Source organism: Nipponia nippon, unplaced genomic scaffold, assembly GCF_047370975.1.
Source record: "Nipponia nippon isolate SJK-2023a ecotype South Korea unplaced genomic scaffold, ASM4737097v1 scaffold_6, whole genome shotgun sequence".
Taxonomy (NCBI): Eukaryota; Metazoa; Chordata; class Aves; order Pelecaniformes; family Threskiornithidae; genus Nipponia; species Nipponia nippon.
In genome coordinates, this window is record NW_028262380.1 from 69,063,904 (window position 1) to 69,088,410 (window position 24,507).

Genomic DNA, 24,507 nt, shown 5'->3' on the forward strand with positions numbered 1-24,507 from the left:
TGTGGCATTATGTAGGAATTTATATGCAATGATACATACTATTTTCAGGAAAAAAATTTGTAATGGTGATCGTCTCTTTCAAGTACAGACTGCTCTTAAAACAAGAAAAGCCGTGCCTATATGAAGAGCTTCCTTTGATAAATGATACATTTGATAAAATTCAGATACCTGCTGAGGAAATAGCCTGTTTATAGAAATAGAGTTATACATCAGCCCAGCTATCTGACAGAAAGTAATAAAAGTAGATTGCCTGCAAGGTCATCTGTGACTCAGAAATTAGACAGAATATGGACTGTGGAAGTCAGCTGTGAGGCTATGGCAGAGAACAATGCGTACTTCATTGAATCTGCCCCAAAAGATGTGTCAAATATCACACCTTTCTCTAGAAAGAAAAGATTCAGTAGGTGAAGAAAATATTAAGCATTGTACTTCACTGCATATTATGCACAACTGACTTGACGGTTTTTTCACTGTGTGATATTTCTAAAATTTTGGTGAAATGTTTGGTAGTTGCACATGCATCCAAACAGATATATATTCTAATTTCTAAAAATATGACAGCATACTTCATTTGGAAAAGTAGCAGGTTTAGCTTAAGTTAGACTGCTGTTTCTTTTATCAGTCTTTAATGAGACACTAGGCTGAAACAATACTGAAATCCTTACAGCCATTGGCTGACACTTACAATGTCTGCTACTTAATGAAGGAGTAAATTGTGTCATAAATCTCCTATTTTTATTGCTGTTTCTTCATATGAGGAGTGCAAATCACCTTTCAAACTTACGGGTTTCTGCTGTCCTCTTCTTCATATATTATCCATGTGTATTGTAAAGGATACCATAAAAGAAAGTAATTTGTCCAAGACCAAATACCAAAGACGTTCATGCTATCAGATCTTCTGGATATATATTTTATGGATGACATTTGAAGGAATAACTGAGGACCAAATGTGCATTATATTAAAAACAAATCCAAAAATACATGGGGAATCCAGAAAAAAAAAGCAGGAAGTTAAGTTTTACAGAACAAAAAGTTTATCCCTGAGAGATATGACCATGGCTTGATTGGCGTGTACCTTAAAAGAGGTGCTTCACCTTACTAGAGCCTGGGGATTTGCCAGTATTAAAAGATATATACATCCTGTGAGGAATCAAGCATCTCTCTGTACCTTTTCTAGCTGTTACCTTACATTTGTAACACTTTTTTCACTAACCCAGCATTTTGGCTTGTATGAAATCCTTTGTCGTGAGCTAAGAAAACAAAATATTTCAGTATACACCTGATAACGTGGCACAAAAGAAGTCTCATTGTTTTCAGAGGGACTACTGTAATGCTCAACTGGTCATCATTGTCTGGGACTTTTCTGGTCTGCTGGCATGTGCAGGTGCCTCCCAAGTGAGGTAAGCCACTCTGTCTTGCATCTTGGTTTGTGTCTTGTTTTGCCTTGCATTTGCTACAGCATATAAGACCTATGCACCCTTTTTAAACTCTGAGGTCTTGATGCTTTTCTTCTGTTTTTTGAGGGGGGGTTGTTGTTTTTTTTTTTAAAGCATACATAGTGTCTAAATTTTCTTTTACTTCCATAGTGCTGTCATTACCACTGGTCAGGATTCATACATTTCATGGACTGTATGACTTCCTTTGTACTAATTATTTTGCCAAAGATTAAGCATGGGTTTTCCCGGAGTCTGAGACTTTTGTCCCAGGTCATAACCATGATTTTTCTTTCTCCACTTAAGCCATCAAAAATCCAAGATGGGTTCGTCAGTTGTAAATCAGTCACAAACTTCTCTTAGCATCTTTTGTTTGGTCTCTGTTTAAAAATATGCTGCTTGGACTGTAAGGCAAACTTCAGATGTCTACAGTTTCACCATTAGCTCCCTTCTGACTCTTGACTCTTTCCTGGCAGCTAGTTGCTTACAGTTGTGAAGCAGGTCATTGTTTAATTTATTCATCTTTCATTTTTAAAAGAGTGTCAGTGCTGGCAAGTCCCAACTCAATATTTCCTTGGTTATGCTCACAATACTCTGACTTATTCAGTAAACACTCTGCATCAAAAATGTCTGACAGAGGTCCCTTTCATACTCAGTCGTCATTCTGACTGCATCTAACCTATATTGCATGGTGGAGATACCCCGCTTAGTTCCAGCCTCAGCAGGTATGTCTGCACGCTGCCTCAAATAATACGCAATGCAATCTTTTCATTCACAGGGGCACAGCTGGGCTGCTGCTGCTTCTGATGCTGGAGTTCGGTTGCCACCAGTTTAAGTATCATCTCTTCACTATGCTTTGTTGTGGGGTAGACAGGTCCTTCATTGCCCAAAGAAAGTCTATTTGATCAGGTCAAATTGGCTTTCAGAGCCCACCTGCAGTGACAAAACATTACATCTCTGAAATCTACCTCCTGTCAAATACAAGTGAAATCAGCCCTTTTATTCTAATGCTTATGATGAGCAAGAGGAGGGCAGACACATGGGCGTGACCACATATGCCTTGGTTCCTTGCAACACTAAGCAAAGGTGTCTGACTTCCAGCTCAAGGAACACCGAAACACTACCGAGATCATACATGTTGTGTACACGGAATAAGTTCACCCAGCAATGAAGGACTGTGGAACGAGGAACACAGTAGCTCTGGACAATAACAAGGGACAGAAAATAAAGAGTATTTTATGCCAACATAATGTTTAATGAAACAGAAGTCAGACGCAGACCCACTACCATAGATCCTCCAAAATCAAGGACAGCATAAGAAGGGCGTTATGTTGGTCTTGTACAGACATCCTCGAAGATTTCACACTTAAGTGAGCAGATCACAAGGAGTAATTTAGCCCTAAGACACAGCGTAGTCACACTGGTAATCAGAATGTACAATTAGTTTCTATCTTCTGCCAGAAATGTCAATGCAGTTTAGTGATTTTTTTGGAAGAGTTTGCATAGCTGGTATTTCATTTACCTATTAGATTGTGGAGTTTTTTTGCTTTTTGAATTCAGCTCCAATATTCGAATCCCCAGAAGAATTATTAGCAACAAAGTAATATATCTAATTCAGATTATTTTGGTTTGGAATCTGTGATAATCTTCCAAAATAAGCTGGCCTGTCCGTATTTTGACACTTTGTGCAGTGTTGCATGCACTGATTCAAATGTGTAACAACAAAAGGAATTGTAACCATTTTTTGGTTTGAATACCTGAATTCTTTAGTAAAAAATTGGATCACTAAGAAAATTTTCCATACCTCAGGCTTACTTAAGATGCATGAAAAAAAGAATTGTGGATTATAGAAAAACAACGCAGGGTCAGAAGGGTACTCTGAAATGTGAAATTGCGTAAACACATTTTTATTTGGATTCCATTTTAAATTTCAGCACAGATGGAGCCTGTGATAATTCAATAGTGGTGGTATTTTGTCTTCATCTCAAACCAGGATCTGACATGTTCTTCGCTTACAGTAGCTGCTGAGGGGAGCTTAGGTTAATGTGTAAAATAATTGGTTCTCTGAACAGTTGGGCGCAGTCTCAATCAGTTCCAGTTTCAGTATCAGATTTCTTTTAGTCAGAGGGAAGTACAGTCTTTTTCTGAGGCTCTGTATGCACTGAAATTGGTTGGAAAGGAAATGCTTTGAACAGTGCAGCGTAGAAGCAAATGTTCAATGTTATAAATAACATATGATTAGACAAATATACTAAGCTTGTAGAGCTTATTTATGTTGAGTCATGTGTCAGGGTGTACTATGGACTCTTCTGCCCTGATTTCAGTGATCTCATTCTTCTGGGAGAGGACCTATTTAAAGTGAAAGTTCATCTCATGCGAAGCATAAATACATCTAGAAAAATAATTATTTTTCTTTATTGAAGACAAAATTCTCTACTACCTGTTATCTACAATATGAAAAAGTGAAAACTTATTACTGGTGGCCCAAAACATTTAAAAAAATGAGGCAGATCCAGTCCCATCTTTTTAAAAATTACATAGTGTATACTGACAGCTTGATATAGAACTTATCCAAATAAAAAGAGGACAGATACTTTTCTTCCTGTAGTTGTTACATGTATTTGAGTATCTTCATTTTCCTAGAATGATTTAAAGGCAATGAGAGAATCACAGAAGGTTTATAGTGTCATAAACTACTGTGGGAAAATCTGGATAACAGAGAGGAAAATTAATTTTTATTTAAGTGGCTATAAATTGCTTTTGGTTTGTTAATGCTCATTTAGCTTGATGTAAATCAGACACCTAACAAATACACGGAGCATTCTTTCTGATAAAAAGAATTGCCATTTCAGTTTTTCAACAAAGATCTGGCTTAGGTCAGTCCCCTGGGGAGGGCTCGAAGGTACTTGCTACCCTTGGCGTCCCCTTAGGCCAGTCACCTTCCAGTCCAGCCGCTCACCAGTCAGAACTTCAGTTCTGACATAAGGATTTTTGTCTCCTGCTGTTTCTTGCACTGCTTATTATCACTGTAGAAGTAACAGCTACCTAGCTCATGCTTGCTTCCAGAGTTTGCTGCTAGTATTTACCTGCTGTACATCCGTATTTCTGCTAGTGCTGGAAAAGTATCTTCCTCTCAGGGTAGATCAAAGCAGGTTGGAAGGGATTGCCAAAAAACCGCTGCCTCTGAGGGCAATGTCTGATTGCACAGTGCACTCAAATTCTTGTTTCCTATCAGTATTAGACAGGTCCCCTTCAAAACTGAACCATGACCAATGAACATCCTCTTGTCCTGCAGTGCACCATGATAAGGGGGTGATGGTGAAGGCAGCTGACATCCCTATGTTCAAGCAGTGCTGCCAAACCAGACATGCCTGCCTGAATGTGCTCTGTTGGGTACTTGTGAGTCCTTTTTTCTACCAATACTCCACAACTACCAATGCTTTTGAAGGTAAAAGGCCTTTAATGCTTGGTCATTTAAAGTTTGTCTTTCCTACTGTCTCATGGAACCCTTGCAAAAGATTAATTGTGGCCCACAACTTGCTTGTGAAATAGACATGGCTGTAGTCAGTCTAAATGATTCACCAAAGGCCGCAAAATGATTTTACAGCACCTGGGACTCTCAGAGAATTACGCTTGACATTATCTGGTAAAGCAATTTGATTTGTTTATATTGTAATTTATCTGTATTTTAAAAGTGGATCAGGAGGACAAGAAATTATACCCTGCACTTTCAAAGTGCTTTATGAGCATCAGCCTTACTAAAGGCCAACAGGGTGCACGTTCTAAAATGACTTAGGTGCTTTTGAAAATCCTCCTCTGTAAGCATCTTAACATTTTTCCTGATGAAGCTACATCTCACATACCCTCATAAATATCTGCAAAACCACCTCATTCCTTTTTTGTGACTCTTTCTCAAACTACTTCTTGATGTGATACCTACAGAAGAGCTCCAGTTTGCTTTTTGTGATCGTTCCTTGGTTTACTGGCCTTGATTGTCTTGTTATTACCTCCATGCTCCATCTATTTGTTATCTCTTCTCTCTTGGCTCATATTTATAGTAGCAGTGTTCAAGAACTGGTCTACTCTTTCCATTTTGTGCTTTTACAGCATGTACTAGGGCATGGCTTGCTTCATAGTGAACATTTCCAGCAATGACAAAATAATAATGCACCAACTTTGCATGGCAGGGAAAAAGTAAGTGAATATTACATGAACATCGCTGCATCTGGCAACGTGTAAGTAGGGAACCCGATCCACACAGGGACTGTTTGCCACTGCAGTGCTAAGAAGAGCTTCAGAAAGGGGTGGAGATTACCGAAGTCTTGTTCATAGTTTTGCCTTAGTATGCAGGCTTATGTCCTGGCAGTAAGATTGTAGAGGACATGCCATGAAAAGATGTTTCGTTACAGTGGAATAGCATTAGGAATAAGTATAAATAGGGATGTTTAAATAAAAGGAGTCGGGATTCATCTGGAAAGAATGAAATGGAACTGATTTTTGCTTCATTTGGATACTTAAAATAGGAAAAAGATAACCATTATAGTGCCAGTGACACACTTGCTAGCACAATAGAAATAATCAGGATTCTAGTTTAATGAGATACTGTAGAACGTGAGAATAGTTTGAAGTACTAATGAAAAAGAAAGAAGTGTTACGTGCGGTAGAAAATGGTAATTGGTAGATAGTGACACATTTAAGGAATAGTGACAGTTTCATATGAAAAAGCTTTGTAAGAATGTTGATTAGCTTAACTGGGACAGGAAAGATTTACAGAAAGAAGGGATTCAAAAGAAGAGCAGCCTTACTCCTGTCCTTGCAAAGCATTGATTAATATTAATTAAAACTGAGAGAGAACAAAGCTTAGGGCATGTGTAATAGCACAACTCCTTTTATGTGCAAGATAATTTCTTTCATGTCCATGTAGCCAACAAAATATCCTCTGAATGGCATTGACCAGCACAGGTGAGTGGTAGGTGAGTGTAGTATTGCAGAACATTTGGAAGAATTACTAACTGCAGAGCACTTTGCATTGCACCTAAGAGGGCAGAGTGTTCATATCCCAGCTGTTGGTTTACATTGTCCTCTCTGCATGCTAGGTGACGTGGGGCAGGAGCTCACTGCCCACAGGAAATGTACGTTCAGTTGTCATTTTGTGTAATGACCATCATAATATTTAAGATCTCTATACCTTAGTTTTTCACATGAAACTGAGAATTATGTAATATGATGCTTCTGACATGGCTTTATGCATCATATTTATCTAGATAATGAGACAGTCCTACTGGCAAGAGCTTTCAGTAACTAACACAACTGGATCCTAGTGTGGGCTGATGGAGTGCGATCCAGGTCTCAAACAGCCTGTTGCAACCTGCCCTCTGCCCTGAGCTGCTGCCGTGCCTTTCCCAGTTTCAGCGGGATTAAATCAATGTGTTTCTTAAGTGAGCTCTACAATCCCACTTCTGGATCTGGAGCAATAGTGATAACCTGCTTTCTCAACAGGCCCCAAACAACTATACCAATAACCGTGAAACCATCTTTACCTTTTGGGGAGGACAGTAAGAATCCAGCCATCCTGGCTTTAGATGCCAAAAGGGAAACAGCAAGTGATAACCTGAGCTTCTGTCAGGGTGTATTTAGTAAGATCTGTCTTGTTCACACTAATCACTGGCAAAATTCATACCATCTTCAGGAAGCAGAATTAGGTCCACCTTTTTCCTTTAATGTCCACAGACTTCTCCATTAATGTGACAAATTTGTAATTCTGCAGATTCTGGGACTGCACCTTTACTATGAATTTTGTACCCCTAATTGCTTTTGGCTGAGTAGGAATTCCATTTAATCTCAAAATACTCTACTACCAATTCAGCAAACTCCATGCAATGAAAATGTTTCCTTTTATTTGTTTTTTATTTTACTTTACTTATTTATGATACTGAAAATACTTTTTAGAAATACATTTAACATAAAATGAAGATTTTTTTATTCAGAACCATCTAATGCCATTGTCCAAATACCTTATTTTGCTTCTCATTAACATAATTAATCTCTTAAAACTGAAATAAATTACCAGATTCATCCTAATGATTATTTGCTGATTTGTCAGCTGAGGTTAGACCACATTTAATGGTAACGCTATGTAAAATCTAACATGCTGGGAATATATAACATATTTCTGAAGGGCATGATGATAATCAGATTTGTCTAGACATGTAAAACACATTTTTGATGCTGTAAATTCCTCCAATTAATTTCATGAGGTTTTGAGACTCATGATAATTTAACTCAGATGTAGTGTGGGAATTAGAAATTGTAATAGTCACAAAGTTTTTGGCAGAAAAGCCACTGCTGTCTTAAAACAATAAGGCCACATCACCACGTGGTGTAAATAATAATAGTGTGTTATTTGTTTCTAGTATTTAGTGTATTCACTAAGCTTTTTACTTAATGCAGGTACTTGTCTGTCTGAGGAGGAATAAATTTAGACAGCCAATATAGTGTATCAACTTGTTACTTAATGGCATACTTTCTTCTGATACCCGTGCAGCTGTGAGCTTTTTCTGTTTGTTACACTTCTCCCAATCCGTTGCAGCACGTGCTGGCTGCAGCGGGAACCGGCGCTTACATGCAGTCCCTCTCCAGTGTGGCCGAGGAGTAGCAGAGCAGGTCAGGGTATCCCTGATTCTCTCTCGCAGGTCTGTTCAGTAGGAAAATAACATTGGTTATTTTCCAGTGTTACCAGCACTTGGTAAGCTGGTCGCCTGTTTTAAAGTTGCAAAATGAGAGGTACCACAAGCCAGTTTTTAAGCTGGTCAGTGCTGTGGCCAGTCCTGTGGTCAGAGGTCTGCATGCCACCACTTCAAAGCCATGGAAAACCCACTGTTTTTCATATCTGTCTCTTTAGTTCCCCTTGCTTCCCCCCAAAGTCTGGTGTACAAGCAGGTGGCAGAAGCATGCCTCTGCTGATTAATGTGTTCATCTGAAGCACTGATGACATTTCATTTGTCAAGCTGAGCCTTTTCCCATCCCAGTTTGAGTTTGGAGTGAGGATTCTCCATACCTCATTTCCCCAAGTGAAAAGAGAGGTTTGTCCTTCTCTCTTTCTTCCCCCGCACAGACTGTCCACAGACCATGTAACAAAACACGAGCTGGCATGGGAGACCCAGGTGTGCTGAGCATGGCCATGGGGAGCTGAGGGCAGTCTCTCTCCACCATCTGCCTGTCTGTCTCCATCGGTCAGCTTGTCTGTCTGCACTATCAGCCTCCTGACGGACCCCCTGTGGTTAGCCTCCAATGCCCCCAACTCCCGTTGCAGCCGGCTCTTGCTGCACTCAAAAAGAGCCACCTGGAGAATAAAGGCTTGGAAATCATGGTGACATTTAAAAAACAAATATCCATCACTGAAAGATATACTCATGTCTTTTTTTTCTCCCAGGAGAAACTCATAACAACCTGCTTATTCAGCTTGACTGTATTAATGTAACTGCTCTTTGCTGCTAATAATAATTACAGGGAAAAATTATATAAAGAAAATAAAATTTGTCTTTTTAAAGGTGTGGCTTGAAACGTTTTGGTGTGTGAAATCCAGTTCTAGCTGGGAGCTGTCTGACTTCCCTGAGTAAAATAATCCCATCGTGGAAGTGTGGTTAAAAATCAGGAGCAAAAAGTGTGACCTAGAAGCCGTAGGGGAGACAACACAGGAATTAACTGGAGAAAGCTCCAAATGGTTTAATCCGCTGGGGGTGACCACAGGACGGGTTTTCCAGGAGGCTCATCTGCTTGGCAGGGTCATCACCAGGAGACCTCTGTAGGGGTCTAAATGCCAGCCTGTCAAGCCAGAGTGCGTGAGCAGGAAAGACAAGACAGGAGGCGAAGAGGTTCCCGCTGTGTTTCCTCAGTTAAAAAGTAAACTGTACAAAGGGGGCAATTAATTTCTTGCAGAAAGGTAAAATATCTCCATAGGATAAAGAAGGAGGGAATCTTTTAGACAGGACTTTGTTTCTCAAAGAACAGATGAAAATCCTAAAGAATGATGGAAAACATAATCCGAGGCTTTGACAGTCTGAGCTTGAGCACTTACAGTGCGGTGTGGGATAAATGAGTCTTGGGGACTCTGTGGACAGTCTCTGAGTATCTGCAAGACTGTTTTCTGCGAGGATAGAGAAGAGAGGGAGTGTTCCCACTGCGTCGGGGGTTTCTCAGCATAGGGTCTAGCTGCACCTCTGCTCAGGGAAGATGGCAGAAGAACCGGCATAGCCAAAGCTAAGGCACACAACATGTCTTCCCCTTCCACCCCATAGGTGTCAGGGTCATTCCACCTGGGGTTAAAAAGCCTGACTGGAAACTTTCACTTGTCAACTGTCTTCCTTCAGCAGTACCTTGGTTTGTTCACCTACTTGGCTGCTTGCTTGTGGGGTGCTGCTAAAAATGGTAGTCCCATCTCCTCTGATGAATGTTTCAGCACAGAAGGTTTGAAGATACAGGCATTTTTATTGTGAAGTTAAGCATCTGCGAGCTTGAATGTATGCTGCCAAAGCAGCAGTTCCCCACATCTGACACCGTATGTGAGCCTTATTCTGAGAGTGGGGGTTAGAGGAGGGTGCAAATAGTTTTCCCTCAGTTGACAGGAAAACTTGGGGTTTTGAGGTAGTTCCCCAGGGGAGCTGAATATTATTCCCTGAGGAATACTGGTGGATCTTAGCATCATCATCAAAATCGTTAAAAGTTGTTCCTCCTCTCTTGAGATTAGTCTGAAATGTGGGACTTAGCAGACCACTGAAAAAGTTTTCCTTGTTTCCATAGGAGGTCCTGAGCTATGATATTCTTCATACTTGCTGGAAGCAGAATCACCTCGGCAGTATAAAAAGAAATTATATTCCATTTCCTTCAATTATATTGTTATAACGCCTTACCTGGTGTTCATATAGGAATATATTAGTAATGGAAAGTACAATTATGAAATCTCTTGAGTTGGTGCACAAATAAAGCCGTCAAATAAGACAAAGTGCTAATAAAATCTTACACAACTTAGGGAATATTACCGTAATAACACTGAATGAAGAATAAGTCATACAGAACAAAAATACAGTAATACAATAAAAATAATATAACTATAGTTAAGTGTTACTTAATTAAAGCCCTTTCCCTTAATGTCATTTGATTATGCTCCCATTCCACCAGGGGTCAAATTCATCCCTGGTGTGACTTCGAGAGAGTGCTAACAGATGGATTTTTGCCTTTGATTAGGGCCACTCAGAAGTTTATGTCATGCTGCTTCTGAAGAAGTTCTGAGCACCCTCTTTTGTCATTTGTGTAAACCTGAGCTACAGCTTTTCAGGCTTCTTAATGTCATGTCCCTGCACGTCCCTGCTCTTTGGGCTCCTGGCCTTGAATGTCTTGTAATGATACCGGCACTCCTACAGAAACAGAAATGTTTGCTTAAACCCAGGCAGCGGAGTCGCCCTGTTATCTAGGGAACACTCGCATCAGTAGATGGGGCTGTACTGCTCAACAGAAGCTCATTTAGATACACTGGGTACATCCACATTAGCACAAGCATTACATTAGTACAGATCAGGGGAGCGCATTGAAGAAAATCTCCTGCCAGTTGTCCCCGCACACTGTGCTTTGGTCCCCACCACGGAGCGGAGGGGAGAGCAGTCCTGTGTCATCCTGAGGGGACAGGACCTTTCTATGGGCAGCGTGGAACGTTACATTAAGGAGCCACTAGCGAGAAAGACTGCTTGCTGAGCGTGCTTAAGATAAAACTGATGAGAGGTTGATCAGAAATCAATAAGCCATTCTTTGTTTAAATACCACCTTTGTCTCCTACTAATCAGCTTGCCTTACTATTTCAAAACTATGAAATTGAGCATTTTCAGTGCTGCCCCAGAAAGTATTAGCTACAGTCACAGGTCTGCATGTGCAGATTACTTTTTAATTAGGTGTGTTTTCTGCCTTCTCACCAAAATAAACAAACCATCACTTGCACTCATTGAACTCATTTTATGTTTGTTTTGGCTACTTGATAATTTATTCTGTAAGATGGCTGGTGTTTGAATGGAATAGCTGTCTGAGTTCATTAGTCAAACAATGAGTAGGCTACCTGGAGCTATCTCCCCTAGCTTGTAAATGTCTTGCTAGCATTAAACCTTTATTTCTATCGGTTTTACTAGTCCCTTTCACAATTTTCAGTTCTGTTAGGCCACGCTGAATTCTTCTTTTTTCATACGAGTGTATCTCCAGCTCCACAGAAATTGCCTTATGGTGTTGAGACCTGGTATTATTTTTATTGCTTTAGTAGCTCTCAAAAGGCATGGTGCCCCATACATCAAGCAGTGGGACTTACACAGTACATCCTGTAAGCTCTCTTGTTTTTATTCTGATCGCACAGCAGAACATGTAGAAACATAGTATTTCATTTGCCTCCTTCTTTATTGTGTAGATGTACTGGACAGATGGATGTTTCAATGATTCTTCCACTATAACTGCAAAATCCTTTCCCTGTTCACTTTGCTGGATGATTGCTCCATTTAGCACATTCTTGAGCTTGATTCTTCACTTCCAAGCTAATTATTTTACAAGGTGCAATGGCTAATCTAAACTGTTATGTCAAACTGTCAATACCTAGAACCCATTTTTTTTTCCCTTACAGAAACAGCAAACCAAACATTCAATGGAAAAAAAGAATGTCGAGGATAACTCTCATTCAGCTGTCATTCATATTGCTGTCTAAACCAGGTGACAAAGATCAGAGATCAATGAAGTAGCGCACTGTGTGTCCCACATCTTTTTGAGTTTTCCTCGACTCTTTCACTTAATTATCTAAGTGCTTCTTTGCCACAGTAACATCTGAGAAGATCTATACTTACCCACTTTTAGCTATAATCTCAGTTATATGAAATACTGCTTCAGCAATGTTTTCTTTTAAAAACAGCCGTTCCCTTTTGCTGCCATTCCATATTCTCCCTTGGGCTATATGAGCTTTATGCAGAAAATAACTTAGCATCTCTCAACCAGTGTTTTTTCTCCTTGTTTTCTGAGAGAGGCATTAACTTCTTCCCAGAACTTCTTTCCAGCGACTTCAGACTGATTAAGATATCTTAATCTTCTCTTTGCTAAAACAGACTAAATGATGTAGATCTCAGTATTAGCAATGAAAACTTGTTTCCCCGCCAACCAGGTATGTGCCTTGCATTAGGCTGATCAAAGATGCCAGTATGCAATCATGAAGTCTGTGTGTCAGCAAAGCCTCAGGTGACTTAAAGCCCTTAGGATTAGGCACTTGAAAAATATATTTTGGAAGAAACTCTGTATGCAAGCAGCAAGGACTATTGCAATGCCACAGTTGTCTAAAGCAACAAAAGCGGCCTTGTGTTGTACCCAGGTTTTGCCTCAGTCACTGTTAAAGGGAGCCAAAAGAGTGTGTGGACTCAAGGAAGGCACAACTTACAGCAAGGGAAATTCCAGATAGACTCTAGGAAAAAATTGAGGTTGGACAATCATTGAATCAGGCTGCCCAGGAAGGCTGTGGAATCTCCATCCTTACAGATACTCAACACTGGACTGGATGTGACCCTCAGTAACTTGGTCTAGTTTTGAAGCTGGATCTGACTTTGAAGCTGGTGATGCTTAGTGCAGTGGACCAAATGACCTCCAGAGGTCACTTCTAACCTACATCATTCTGATCTTGTGGTTATAAAACATTTGATGAGATGGGATGAGAAAGTAGAAATTGGGAGGGTGAAGGGGAAAAAGCAATGCTAGTTTTGCTGCCTACTGTAAACATTTTTCTTACGTGTTTATTCTGTCTTAGGCTACTACAGAAAGTTTAAGAAAATGATGCTATGTCCAGATGACTCAGATACACAATGCTTACAGTAGTACAATGGCAGCACATTAAAAAAATTTTTTTTAAGTATTTGCTCTTCTTAGTGTGCATTTTCTTTAATCTCCTTGAATTTAGCACCATTAAGAGCTAGATTTGCAGCAATACCATCTTGAAATGTAGCAGGAATGTGCATAAAGATAGACCATTTAGATTCTGTCTTCCAAAGAGAGTTATCTGTAAAACAACATCAAATATACTAATTACAATATCTGCTTTTGGTATGGTTGAATCTTTTCTGTTGAAGCAAAACTAGATGGGATTTTCAGTATTTTTGGTAGCCAGCTTAATCCCTGATGACTTATATCCATTCCTATTGATTTTTACATCCATCCATTGATCAGTTGTTTTGTAACTGAATCTGCAAATACTTACTGGCTTAAAACTCTAAATTTTGGGATGGAACAGTGCTTTAAATGGAAAGTTGCAGCTCAGAGCAGAAGAGAAAGTCAGGAAGTACTGTGGTGATTATGCTGATTTCTCATGTTTGATTGTGTCGTTTGTTTATGAGTCTTTGAAAACAGTGCTTAAAATCCTTGGGCAAGGATAGTAGGATGGTGGTCAGTGATCTAAAAATAGCAATGAGAACATGCGCAGATTTAGCAGTGATACCGGTGATTCATGATTTATCTGATTCTTCCACTTCAAAAAATATTTTCTTGCATCTCTGCGTGGCATCATCTTACATCTTCTCTCCAAGATTTGCTGTATTAAAAAATCAGTAGAGCATAAAGTTGTCCCGTTTTCAACATGATAGGAATCCAGTTTTTTTCTGGATTTCATATTTTTAGGGACTCTGAATGAGATCTCTGGCTTATATTGTACATTTGTAACATTTCATTTTCCTTTCTACAATGCTCTTATGCTGAACTAAGAGAGGCTATGTGAAAAGACCTGTGGTAGTAAAAATGGAAATTATTTATGCTCCAATCAGTATTTCCTCAGAAATGCTGTGCAAACATAGCAGCACATTACAGCCTTTCACACACACACAGACAAAGGATATATTGTCATTCAGCGATCAGTGAAAGGGAAACGCACTAAAGTGACATTTCAGTGTAAATTTATGATTTATTAAAACATTTGAAATGCTCTGCTAAGTCACTTTCCTCTTTCCTTTCCCCTGTGCCTTCACTATCTTATTCAAGTATAATTCCTTTCTTCCTTATATAAAAACTCTCTATGCCATACAAACTGTGAAAGCATTACCATCAATGCTGTTACTGCTTCTCTGATCCTAAATGAGGGACGAAGGCATTGAAAACAACGGAAAATGACTACTGAGAAGTAATTTTAATCTACTTAATTGAACACAGCCAAACAACAGTTACCAAAATGAAACTCCAGTGTAGTATTTCCAGGGGAAATTTATGTTTATGGTTCTGTGTCTATGCTTTAGTGGTTAAACCAGTAAATACCACCATCTCTGCAGAGGCAGTGAAACTGAGCTGTCTTTTTCACTTCTCAGGGTGATGCCCTATTTCCATTACCAGCAGAAGAGTTTCTGAAAGGCAGGTGTATGCTCCTCAAGATCACTGTTCCGTTGATATTCCTGTGGGATATAAAGGATGCTCCAGGGCAATCCTCCCCAGGCAGTACTTCCAGCTGGGCTGGGCTGGGCTGGACATGTGCTGAAGGAAAGGCTCCGAGTGTCATGCAGAAACGTTTATTTCCATGATTTTGCGCAGGAACTGAGGCTCCATTTTTGTTTGAGTAAGGGTACTGGTGGCCAACTCATGGCGGCTCAAAAGCAAGTCAAAAGCTGTCCTGATTATTATGTTTTCAAAGTTGAATTGTTGGCTTCTGATCATCCTAAGACCAGATATTGAGATTTGTGGTCAAAACTTAACTTTGTTCCCATCAAAGACAGTGAGAGTTTTGCTGAGTATAGGAGGACTCAGATTTTACACGTAACGGCAAATATTTTCTCTCACCTGACTAACCAACTGACAGGAGAAGAAAAGGATTGGAGCCTAGGGGTGGGAAGGTTAGCTGTAGCTCTGTAATTTCTTTCATTCTCCATGAATTTGTTAATTAAGGGAATTTTGGAGGCTAAGAAGCTGTTAAATGAAGAGCTGCTACAGCTACTCTCCCTCCGGAGTTCCCTCTTGCTGAAGAGGGCTCCTTCCTCCCTCGCTGCTGAAGATCATTTCAGGAAGGCCCTGCAGTCCTCTACTGTAATCGTTAGCTTATTCAGTGAAGTTCTTACATAGTTTTTTTAGACACTACTGAAATGCGTGCATATATAGCCCTGGAGCCCTAGTTTCCATCTTTGCATTTACAGGAGCTGCTGTGTTTAATTAACAGCTGTGACTGGCACACTGAAAAATAATACATAAAATCAGAGGTAAATAAGCATACTTTCATCCTGAGTCTTGTGTGGAGAAGTAGCCTTTGTACCTCATTAACGAAGTCTCTACTGCATATATCTCTGCTTGATAACAAATGGCAGCCAGAGATGTAAAGTCTCTAACAAGTGATGCTCCTGCACTACGGAGCAGCCTGCCCTGCCACTGTCACGAACCAGGAACGCAGGGCTCTCAGCACCCTACAGGTGCCGCTCTTTAGTAAATATTTCATTTAACAATATATCAGACTTCTGTCCTTGGATTCCAGAGCATGTGATCTTACATGTTACAGCTCTAGAGTCTGACGTGAAGAAAACTTGCTTTTATCACTAAAATTCAGCAGATGTGACTCTGATCACACTTCAGGAGTGGCTCTGTTGCTGAAGTAGGAACTATTTTTGTAATCACATTTTCAGAGAACCAAGCTAGAAATTCCTTAACATTGGCAAAGTAGACATATTTTTATGGTGGGAAAGAGCTCATGTTTCTATGGTTCTTGGTGATAACAACCCCAAAGATACTGTTTTTGTATATTTGCTATAAAAAATGAATTCCCTTTACCGTATCCCTGCAAGTAAGTACTGAATAAAATCAAAAGGGAATGTGTGTATTTTTATAAATACATGGATCAGTTGGTATCATATCTTCCATTAAAAGAAATCAGATCAAACGCTGCTTATGTCATCGTCTGTTTCTAAGAGTGCAAATGACATATTATTTGAATCTCAATAGGAAGAAGTGCAATGCACCTGTTTCTCCCAGTCAGTCAGCTTTCCATGAAATGTAGCTTGGCCTTCAAAGCCCGTATACTGGTGATGGTGCGTAAGAAGAAGATAACCTAGCTAAAGTTTCATAATCCTGTCCAAAGGGTCTGTAATTCAGGTGGCCGGAGAGAAGGGGACGTAGAGGATGAGAAATATTTTTAATTTATAAACTAACACATCTGATACAAATTTTTTTGAGACAATAAGCCAGGTTCCTATTGAAATCAGTTGGAGCTGCACGTGTTTCGGAGGCTCTTGTGTGTAATTGCCATGTTGAACCTGGCTTGAGGGCCTCTGTTACACTACAGAGTAGCTGGGTGCTGATGTATTTAACTTTCAGTGTGTCATTTCAAATCGTTCCTACTAGCTTGGGCCCTGAGGTGATGCTTTATGACAGCAAGGTTCCCGGATAACAGAACACAAGGTAGAGATGGGAAGTTGTACAGAAAGATAATTCTTTTTCTTTTCTTTTTTTTTTTTTTTGAAACAGAGCGTTTCCTTAAAAAATAGTAAGCGAAGCCCTGTTATTTATCAAATCCAGATACAATGTACCTAATTGTACCTAGTTACAATGGGAAAATACCTTGGTCACAGTAACCTCTCCTCCAACAAGAAAATCCCAACCCCACATGAGAAGCCTCCAAGCCATTACTACCTGGCCCAGCGGCAAGGTTGTGGACTGAGACAGAGCCTGCTTTTTCTTCTGTTGCTGTAAACATCTAGAGGAGTTAAGTCATAGTCCTGCAGCAGTTTGATATTACCACATGATGTTGATAGAGTGCTTAGTGGCAAATAACACACAGATGGAACAAATCATCTGTGATGCATTTTTTTATCACCACGATCATTTTTGTGTGATGTGGTTAGGTGTTTGTATATGAAGGCTCATTTTTATGACCTTTTGGGGTTTTTTTAATTTTGTGCCAACTTATTTTTTCCTTATCTCTCATGATCAAACATTGTATTAGTATTACATAAACATTATAAAAGATAGTAATTTGGATGATTTTATTACAAATGTTATGTGAAGTTCTTTCTATTTATAAATCTGATGAAAGTCTAGAGTAGAAGAGTGATTAACTAAATGCATCTGAGGATTATGCAATGCTTATTAATCAATGTCCCATGTTGCTGTTTCACCAGCAAAATGTGGAGTATAAAAATTCAGTATAAGGAAATATACTGCAGTTTCCTTAAATCATATGGAACATAGCTATACTAATCATAATAGATGATAGAATAGATGGATGACATAAGCTGAGTTTATCTGCCGGCAGGTGCAAGTCATGAAAGTACGTTTACCATACGTCTATTTCTGCTATCCAGAAGTGAAAACCCCAGAAGGAAAAAAAAACATATCTAATAAGAAAATGCTTCTTTTTATAGGCGTTTTATTCCCCCTTTCACAAATCTCTGTAATCCTCTTCAGTGGTGTGTGTAGGTGTTTACAAATACTCTGAAGGAGCACCTCCTGGAAGACCTTCTGGCAGCTGGGAATTGGCTCCAGTGCACACAGCAATGTTATCAGTGCTGTAGGTTTAACTGCTTCATGCTTTCAGAGAGCAATATTCAAATGACTTGTCAGGATAAACTTTGTATTATGCATTAGCTGCTAGAAAAGCTGGTACTGGAGTGAGAATGCAGCCTCCGTACAAATAGCCCTTTCTCCCTTTCCTGGCCTTCTCAGAAAGGTGGAGACAGAAATATTTGCACTTTCTCCTGGAGATTTCAAGGGGTGAGAGTGCAGTGAACACTCACTTTTTCTTCTCGTCCTTCTTATGCTTTTAAGACAGAGACTCTAAAAATTTAAGTTTTATGAGGTAGTTTGTAAGCCTTCAAGTATTACTGGATCAAATCTATTATATTTGGACTCTACTGGTAATTCTTAGTCCGTGACCCATACAGTCCAGCTTCTCTGCAGTTGCCTATAGTCACATTGTCCTGCTTCCAATTCAGGCAACTAAAACCCTACTGAGTACTTCCCTAACAATCCTCCCTCACATAACCAGCTGTTGCTGCTGTGACCACCTTTATGTGATGACTGATTGTAGGATTACAGCACAGGCAGTACCGATGCGTGCCTACAGCCCCATCTTTTGGAGTTGTACAGTGAGGGGAAGTTGTCAACATTCAATTAGGAAATGTGAATTTTTTGAATACAAAGAATATCTCTGAAGACAAAACTCAAGTGTGACTCATGAATACAGTGCCCTTCTGAAGACATGGAAAGGTGGCTTCAGGTGGTACCCGTACCTTTCATCGTAACCTCTCCCATGTTAAAGGAAGGGCATGAACAGATACGCGGAATGGCCATAATGTGGGAGTGTGCAGGGTGAAACACTTTACACATTCCACGCAGGACCCAGAATGACATAATTTTTGCTCTGGAAACACTTTAGGTACGACATGGAGGTGTTCTGAGAGAGACTTTGCTTGCAGGCTGCTGAGGCAGAATTGGTGGACTGAGGGCTGGTAATGGAAGAAATAGCTGGAATAATATGAAACCCTAAAGAACAGTAACAGGATATATTTTCTAATGTAAAAATTTTATGATGGCTGTTTTTTGGAGTAGGATGAAATCCCGACTGAATTGCAATTGGCAGTTTGTTATAGCAGCTCGTCCTGAATTTCTTGTAAACTGAGACGGGGTTGTTTTGGTTGAGGGTAAACAGTCCCCCAAAGGGAAGAATGGTACTAACGCACTCCTCACTCTAAATCAGAAAGAATTGCCTCTTGTCCTTCTTTAACTGGAATTTTATTCTAATATAATTCAATCCTTCTGACTTCCATCTCTTTTCTCCAGATAATTTTAAAAAAGCACGTGTACTCAGAGCTAATCAAAAACATTTTATTGAAACAGTTTTTATAAAGAAACAAATTTCTGCCTGAATAGTTCTTCTCCCCTCCCCATTATATCTTTTACTTTGAAGAGACTTTATTTTAAAGTGAGGAGAATTATTTTGGAAAACATTTAACTATCTTGTTGAACAGCTGCAGAATGAAGTGTCTTGGGTTTTGCTCTTATTTAAAATGTCTTTGCATAAATTAAGAGAACTGAAATATTCATATTTTATTGACGTGTTTTGACTGCGAACTTGTGTTACAAAAATTTTGATTAATTGAAAAAAATGCAATAATTTGCCTTTTTCTCCCAGCTTGGAATTAAACCACTTCATTTTCCAGTCACCACTATGTACTCTTACTTTAGAAAGAAGAAATACAGAAACGGGTAGACATAACAGCTACTGAAATTCTCTGGGATGCCTCTTTAAATTTATTTCCTTTTTTATAGTTTCTGTCAACTGTGGTTACATTTGGTTTTGTTGTGCTTTGGGACAAAGGACATACTTGATCGTGGCAGCTCGCTATTTTACACCAGCAGCAGCAAAATGTTGACTATCACAAAATTAGACCGAAGCCCACAACATTAAATGATAATAATCCCTGTCTTTTTTGTCTGTCTGCTGCTTGGTACACTCCCGCCAGCCTGGCCTTGGGAGATTATTATGATTTTGCCAGTCTTTCCAAATTCAGACCGGATCAGTTGCAGCCCCTCACGACGGGTTTTCTACCAGGAGTTTTCTGGGGAGCTCCACACTCTCGGGCTTGGCACTGCACAAACACACAGTGAGAGTTTGCGCCTGACCTAAAAAACTATCTCAAAGCTGCTCAGGCAAATATGTGAAGCAGAAGCTGGAGCTGAGACTAATTAATCTAGTGCGGTGACTCCAAACATCAATTAGCTGGGAATAAATTTTAATCCCTGCTTGAGTCGGGCAGGATTTCATTTGGTATCAAGAGGTGACAGGCTGTATCGTTCATTTGCCACACTTTGTGTTCTGGGAAGAGGCTTATTATATTAAGTCCTAATCTTTTTGGATTTTGCACAGACCCAGTCACCTTGTTTCTGGGAATACAAGCGAAGCTGCATAGGGCAAAGTGTGCTCAATGTTATTTCTTCATTTTTGTCAGGTGCCACCCTTGTCAGTAGCACCAGTCTGCACCCCAGTTTGTGTACTGGTTTGAGGTGGTTGGCCTTCCACCGCTGGAGTGCACGTTGCAGCCTGAGAAGCACAGCCCCAGCTAAGCATGGAGGCTGCCACAGCTTGTCCTTAAAGGGATGGATGCTGTTAGTCAAAGTAACAAATGTACAGCAATAAAAGATATATTAACACAAATCTTGAAGTCACATGTTAATTCAATATATAGGATGCAAATTATTCTGGAAGCATCTGATTTGACTTATCGTCAGTGTGTGCAAGAGCCCTTACTGGCCTGTCAGTCCTGGTTTCAGTGCTGTCCAAATCACTTTTGGACTTCCTTTTTCTGCAGAACTGGGGAATAATACTTACTGTGCAATTAAATGTAATGTCTTGGGTTGTGAAGGGCAGAAAAATATTAACCACAGTTGGCAGAACAGCTGGGACTTGAACAATTAGCCTCTAGACACATAGATAAAGCTCTCTTCCTCAAAGCCATAAGACATTTTGAGGGGGATTAGTTCCTCATTCTCATTTTGGTTTGCAAAAATTGTGTGAAAGTTGCAGGATTATATATAGCGACAAAACAGCCCATAGCAGTGACCAGAATTCTGTTACCTGTGATTAATAAAAAATGACAACACTGCCTGTATGTGGCCTATTTCAGCATGAGGAATCCAGAAGTTGAAAACACAGAGTCTGATCTCCATCCCACTGATATCTATGGTGAAGGAGTCATCACTTTAACTAATGTAAGAACAGGCTGCTTGCAGAACTAGTGTACAAGCTACGCGCATGGCCCAATTAATCTTCCACTGTACTGTAGCCACTACCTGTTTGAAACACTGTAAAACCCAACAGCTCATGGCCTCACTGCATAGCTGTGCAAGACAGAGGTGAGGAGCATCACAGCCACTTCAGTCTGCAGAGGGAACAGGCCCGCCAGCCACAGCCCCATCAGGGTACCTGTGCTAGGCTGCTTACGCTTAATAAAATCTCTGTAAAATAATGACGAGTAGTTAGTTCAAGACTTTGGGACAGACGTTTTCTCTTCCCTTGGTTAATTTCTGACCCATCAGGGCCAGAGAAGCCAGCTGCGAATACAATTTGTGGGGCATGGGCCCAAGCTAAGTGACCTGGAGGAGCTTCCCCATCAGCACCTGCATGCCAAGGGAGTGACAAGGACGTTGACTAGGGTAAAAGTAAAGCCCAAGTAAACCTTGCTCTGCAGGGTTTCTGAGGTGTACAGCAGTCTGCAGGTCATAGGGGATGATCTTCTGGAAGTTGGAGTAGTTGATAATTTGCCCGCATTTATTCTGTGTTTAGTTTTTAACCTCCAAAATGGCCTAGACTCTGTAGGGCAAAAAATAAAAGCAACTATTAGCCATACAAATTCCTGTATCTTTTGTTTTTCATCTCTTAGTTGGATATCTTTTGAAATCAGGCACCTTCAGCAACTCGATGCCCCTTTCTCACAGCACTGAGGAAGTGATTCATTACTGACTCGGAGAGAGGACACTCTGCAACTGGTATCTGTTATGACTTCTGAATAAGAAAAATTCCTGTGAAGTGGGGGTGGTGTCAGTTTTGTGATCGGATGTAGCCTGCAGCAAAATAAACATGGAAATGGTAAGGAAGACCTTATATTTACTCTCTGAAGCTTTCTATTCAGTATAAGATAAAGGTCGTTCTGGAGAAACATGTCAAGAATTCTAGCGAGGCTGGCAGACATCTAACATAACCCGAGAATCAGGAGGTTTAAAAAGGATTTAAAACAGTAAGGGGAAAAAAAATATTCTAAAAATATTTTTAGAAATCTGAGAGTTTGCTATTTGAATGTAATGACAATCATCTGGGTCATGTCTTCTGAACTGGGCAGTACACACACTGCAGAAAGCTTCAGGTGTAAAATGATCTTTCCTGTTACTGTTTGGAGATACAGCACTACGAACCCACTCCTCTCCCCTCCCTTATGTTTTCCAACCATGTCGGTAAAGTGAGATGATACTTAGCAGACACTTATACGCTAGGTTGCAAAAACAAACATATAGCTGAAAGAACAAGCCTTAACAGATACAAGTGATAACACCAATTTCTGAATCGCTTCCTGAAACCTCCTTTTCCTTCAATGTATCTCATTCCTGCTGAAACTGGAAGGACTCAAATGTAAGTTATTACAGAGGTCACTGTAATCAGGAAGTGTAAATTTAAAAAGAGCCCTTTAAACATTGACAGAAGTATGTAAAATGTGCTTTTCATCCCCTCCCCCGCCTTTGTCTGATTCAGAATGACGTTGATTTTCTTCTTTGGTAGTCAAGGTTTCAGAGTTTGTGTATGTCCTGGTTTTGGCTGGGATAGAGTTAATTTTCTTCCTAATAGCTGGTATAGTGCTGTGTTTTGGATTTAGGATGAGAATGATGTTGGTAACACACTGATGGTTTAGTTGTGGCTAAGCAGTGCTTACACTAAGTCAAGGACTTTTCAGCTTCCCCTGCCCTGCCCAGTGCACAAGAAGCTGGGAGGGGGCACAGCCAGGACAGCTGACCCAGACTGGCCAAAGGGCTCTGCCATCCCGTATGGCATTGTGCCCACTATATAAACTGGGGGGAGTTGGCTGGGGGACAGCAATTGCTGCTCGGGGATGGGCTGGGCATTGGTTGGTGGGTGGTGAGCAATTGCATTGTGCATCACTTGTTTTGTATATTCTTTTATCGTTGTTATTATTTTCTCTTCCTTTGCTGTCCTATTAAACTGTCTTTATCTCAACCTGTGAGTTTTACTTACTCTGCCTGATTCTCTCCCCCATCCCACTGAGTGGGGGGAGAGTGAGCAAGTGGTTGTGTGGTGCTTAGCTGCTGACTGGGGTTAAACCACAACAGTGTACTAACTGGTACACAAAGTATGAGGGCAAGGGAAAGTCTGATTTTGAAGCTGTTGGCTTCTTATCTGGTAGGCAGATATGCAGGATCAAAAATCCTCTGGGTCTGGAGAGCTAAATGGATGAGGACTGGAGATACAGCACCATTTTAATCCGACAGAGAGTCTGGTGAAAAGTTGGCCTTGGTCATCAGCCTGAATCAAATTAGTAGCTTAAGAGTCTCTTTCCTGTTCTAATTATATCACAAAGAATACCACCATGACTGTTGCTAGTTGCTACTCTTTCTCACTGTGCAAAGGTGAAGGGTAAAATGACAAAGCAGGGTGCCCTTCTGAGGGGCAGCGGCCTGGCTGGGAGCATTGGCTGAATTGTTGCTGGCGTTTACTTCTTTTTTAAATGTAGAAGGAAGTATGATCTGTCTCACCAGCTGGTGTAAAGGCTTTCCACGAACAAAGTGGGTAAATAACACGTAAGAATTTGGCCTGGCACTTCCAGAGGATGCCACTGACATTTGAAACTGGATAATGCAGTTCAGAAAGGGTGTTTACAAGCTGGTCGTAACACAGTTCATATCAGCTCGGGTCAGGCTTGCATTGCCCACCTTGTAGCAGTTTATCCATTTATAATCTGACAACTTTGAAAAATTTATAATGGTATGGTAGTATTTCTGAATAAGCAGATAATGACAAATTTAACTATTATCTTTACTTCATTCATTTTTGAGACGAGCTCCTAAAATCAAACTTGCTTTTAGGGTCTGCTGGAAAAACACAGGCTTGTGTCAGACACTCATTTCCTGATGCAATGGGTACTCTGCACCCGGGCCGCTGGGGTATGCCCTTCCTCCCCCAACAGCAAACTAAAATATTTCAAGTGTTGATATTTCTTATGGAAGAGCCAAAGCAACTAAGCTTCCCCAGCTAGCTGCTAGGTCAACTTTGGGCTCTCTCTCCTCTACCGGTACGTCCTCCTGCCCTTGGGGGCCGGGGCCCAGCACGGCGGCCCTCCCCGCTGTGGCAGTGCCACACGTGTGCCATGGGTGTGTTGCCACGCGGTCTCTTGCACCCATGCCCCTCATATCACAGCTTGTTGGTTCTGGCTGATCCTGCCAATACTGTGAGGGTGGCACTGCTTAACTTTTAAATTACGACAGGGGAGAGGTGAGAGGGGTGAAAAGGCAATCAGTTTAGTGTCGCTTTATTGAAATTAAGCTGTAAAAT

The 24,507-nt window shown here is 40.4% G+C and overlaps 1 long non-coding RNA gene across 3 annotated transcripts in view; it reads left to right on the plus strand.

Annotated features, from left to right (window-relative positions):
- Positions 1–24,507, plus strand: part of LOC148051544 (uncharacterized) — a 36,482-nt gene that overhangs the window by 4,991 nt on the left and 6,984 nt on the right. The window contains exons 3-4 of one of the 3 annotated variants that reach the window (XR_015699500.1): positions 1,318–1,400; positions 21,833–22,414. This is a non-coding gene — a long non-coding RNA (uncharacterized LOC148051544). Of the gene's footprint in view, positions 1–1,317; positions 1,401–12,084; positions 12,197–21,832; positions 22,415–24,507 lie in introns of those variants that run through there. The other 2 variants (XR_015699501.1, XR_015699499.1) reach the window with 2 other exon arrangements.